A 4,422-nucleotide genomic window follows, 5' to 3' on the forward strand; every position below is an offset into this window, starting at 1 on the left:
TCTAAAACAAAAAGCATTATGTAATCACATCTATAATTAAAGCTACAGTTAAAAAGTACGTTACCAAGACTGCTTTTTGTCCAGGTAAAACTGCAAATTACATCAGAGACCTTCTAAAGCATGGTATTTCTCATTTAAGTGGAAAAACAATCTTCAGTAACAATATTCAGCGGTGGTGCCTCTAAGTCATACTCACACTACAGGGTTAACTTTCTATAAATTGAATCTAATGGTATAGTTCCCTTGCGTAAAACACTTAGTAATTCTCCAGCACACAGAAGATTCAGTATATTATTTCTTAGCTTTACATATTAAACTGTTCACTGTAAGCCCCTAAACCCTATTTTCCAGTCTCTATACTTCTAACTTCTCCCCCCGACATATTTATAGCTTCATCTTCTGCTATCGCCCCCACGTCATCCTCTGAAAATGCATGACGCTTTGTGCCTTTAAGTCTCTGCACACCCAGGGCCCTTTATCTAGAACTCCTGCCCAATTCTCTGCCTAGACAACTGATACCAATTATTTAAGCCCAGTTCGTGCGTTATCTAGGAACTCCTGTCTGACTCTCTCAGTCGATCCCTCTCTCCTCTTGTTCCTGCAGCACTTTTTTACTATGTCTGGTGTAGAGCTTTTAACACTGTACTGTGCTTATACAAGTGCTTCTCAGCTCCTATGAAAAAATTAAAGAAAACAATGTACACTTATCTGTGCCCCCCAGAGACTACCATATTGTGGGAGGTGGGGGGTGGGGGGCACAGTAGTGGGAAAATGAAGCGTGTCAGTGAATGAACTCCGCATCTCTGTCTCTTATGCCAGCTGCCTCCCACTCACTGCTGTGGTTTCCATCCTGTGTACGTGTCTCCTACTACTATTACTGCCACGTGGGGACCCTGGGTTGTGCTACGTGTCCCTGTCACCGTCCTGTTCCCTATCTCTACCACTCAGTGGCCATAAAGGTAGTGAGCAAAGCACTCTCCCAGCAATGCCGTGGTGGTGACGAGTGGAATACTAGCTGCACGATACATACAGTACTTCCAACTGAGCATCTCAGTATTCAACATTAATACAGCTATATTCCAATTAAGATTTTCCAAGAAAAATTCTAGTCATCATTAACACAATGTGAGGATGACAGAAGTCTGAATAAATTACATGAAACCCAAAGAGAATACCGTTGCAGCTACTACAGCAGAAGATATGGGGTGGCGGGGGGCCTCTGTGGTTATGATGTCTAGGGTGAGTGCAAAATTTACCTGAAGTTTTTTAAGGACTGTTTCAATCTGTTTAGAAAAGTGAGTAGCAACCAGCTCTGCAGCTTTACCAGGCCTCAGGGACACAAGTTCCTGGAATGAAAGGCAAAGATGAAATGATCTTTAACATTAAATTTAAATAGAATTTCCACAGATGTGAAGCATGATCACCTCCTTCAAAATTTTCATGGGCTTCTACACTGCCTTTCAGGAGACCTCAACACAGGGCCTCAATTTTAATTAAAGGCATATTTAGCAAAATTTTAAAAGTACCATGTGAAAAACCTGATTTTGATATAAAAGGTATAATTCAGAATTCTTAGAAAATGAAAGCACTAAACATTCAGGACTTAGGTGACGACACCTACAGGATGAAAAGGAAAAAACACCTCCCCAAACTCCCCTCAGGGAATTTCATCCTTGATCTTAGAGCCCTAACTTTAAAGAAATGAAAAAAAGGAATATAGCTGCAATTTCTCTGGCTAAGAATTCTGAAATTTTACTTCTGATGCCTGGTGGATTTTGAAATCAGAAGTGTCTTAAGAAAGGAACTTAAGGTCATAACTCTAAGAGGTTGACCACTCTTGGTAAGGCCAATTTCTGTTGAATCTAAGACCTCCAATCTGCCCTCTCTTTGAACCTTCCTCAGTACCACTGGCTCTTCTTTTCTTCTTGAAACTCTTTTCGTGCTTGGTTTCTGTGACCCTGTTACACCTTTTCAATTGCATATTCTATTGCTAAAATGCAAAGATTGGCTACAGATCAACATATTATATTACCAAATAAAAATAAGTTATTATGATTGCAAAACTTATATCTAGTAATTTTATGATAGTATTTGTAGATGAATAATAATTAGCTGATAGAAATAACTAGTTCATACCACTTTATACATCTCAAAACAGAGAAGGTAGTATCACAAATAAAGAAAATGTTACTACTGATCTTCAGACATTAAGAAGAAACTATTATGAATTAATGTTGAGAATCTGAATGGGTAAATTCCTGGAAAAGTATAATTTACTAAGCTGATGTAAGAAATGGAAAAGCTGTGCTGATTTTTAACCACTAAAGAAGTTGAATAGTCAAAAATCTTCCCATATGGAACACTCTAGGCCCAAATAGCTTCACTCTAAGTCCTAGCAATCATTTAAGGAAGAACTATTCCCAACATTAAATCTCATAAAGAACAGAAAAGAGGGAAACTTCCTCAGCTCACTGTATAAGGCTAACAAAATTCTGATACCTAAACCCAACAGAAGATAAGAAAGAAAAGGAAAATCACAGATCAATCTTATCGTGAACACTGATACAAACAAACATCCTAAATAAAAACAAAACACAAAATGTATAAAAAGGATAATATACTAGGATCAAGTTACGGTTATCCAGAGTTCAAGGGTGCTTTAACATCAATAAAATTTATAACGACAACATAACGCCATTTGCAGCAACATGGATGCTCCTGGAGAATGTCATTCTAAGTGAAGTAAGCCAGAAAGAGAAAGAAAAATACCATATGAGATCGCTCATATGTGGAATCAAACACAAAAACAAAAACAAACAAACAAAAACAAAGCGTAAATACAGGACAGAAATAGACTCATAGACAGAGAATACAGACTTGTGGTTGCCAGGGGGGTGGAGGGTGGGAAGGGATAGACTGGGATTTCAAAATTGTAGAATAAACAAGATTACACTGTATAGCACAGGGAAATATACACAAAATGTTATGATAATTCAGAGAAAAAAATGAGACAATGAGTGTGTATATGTCCATGAATGACTGAAAAATTGTGAACACTGGAATTTGACACATTGTAAAATGATTATGAATCAATAAAAAATGTTTAAAAAAATTTATAACGAAAATATAAGGGAGAAAAGGTAATGAAATTTATTCTTGAGAGAAACTGTTAGCATACTAGAAACAAAAGCCTTCCATAAAAATTTTATAGTAAATATTGCACACGTTAGAAATAAAAAATTTTTAATTAACAATAGCACTACTGTGCTAAAAAATATACAGTTGTGACAGTAAACCTAACAATCTAGAGATGAAAAATCTCTACAGAGAAAATTTAAAAACTTTATAGAAAGACAACTGAATAAAGGGTTATGCCAAATGGTCACTAAATAGAAGACTCATGATGTAAAGATGTCAATTTAAACTGACATTGAATGACAGATTCAGTGCAACCCCTATTAGAATCAGAAGGTTAAAAAAGTTTTGCGGTGCAATTTGACAAGTTGATTCTAAAGTGTATTTGGAAGTATCAAAGGTCAAGAATAGTCAATACTCTCTTAAAGATATCAATAAAGTAACAATATTTAGGACAGTGTGGTACTGATGTAGAAACGAACATCAATCAAACAGAAAAGGGCCCAGAAAAACAGACCAAGCATATAGACCCTTGCTACACTCATGGTAAGGCCACACTGCTGAGCATGGGGAAAGGCAACCTTTCAAAATAACTGCTGCTGGGGGAGCTAGGCATCCATATTTTTTAAAATTACATGACTCTCCACCTCAAACCATATACAAAAACTGCTTTCAGATGGATGTAAGATTTAAAGATGGAAAAAAAAAACTTCTAGATAATAATATAGGAGTACTTTTCCTTTGATATGGAAAGAAAAAATTATTTTGACTACTTGAGAAAAAAAAGTTTTTATTAAAAAGAACCATAGAAAAAAGCCAGAGAGAATATTTACAACAGGTATCACTGAGAAAAAGACTTAACATCCAGCTACATAAAGAACTCCTACAGATCAGTAAAGACAAGAGACATTCCACCAGAAAAATGAGCAGAAGACTTGAACAAGCACAGAAAGGAAATTTAAATGGCCAACAAACATAACAAGGCTACCAATCTCATGAATAATAAAGAATACATAAACTTAAAACATAATGAAATATTACACATACACTAGATTGACAAAATTTTAAAATCCAGCAAGAATACACAGCTAATGGCAAGGGAGGAGGGTTGCCCTGGGGAAGCCTTTGGATTTGCCCCAGTCTTCCCTGTCTCCCCAACACCTGGCTTGTGGGCACCCTTTGCTGTCCCTGGTGGCAGGACACATATTTCCCAGTTTACTTACTGGAGGTTGGTGAGATGGGGTCAGCTGGTACTGGTCAGGTGACCCCCACCCCCCCGTGGCAGCA

This window comes from Camelus bactrianus, chromosome 3 (genome assembly GCF_048773025.1).
Source record: "Camelus bactrianus isolate YW-2024 breed Bactrian camel chromosome 3, ASM4877302v1, whole genome shotgun sequence".
In the NCBI taxonomy this organism is placed as follows: domain Eukaryota; kingdom Metazoa; phylum Chordata; class Mammalia; order Artiodactyla; family Camelidae; genus Camelus; species Camelus bactrianus.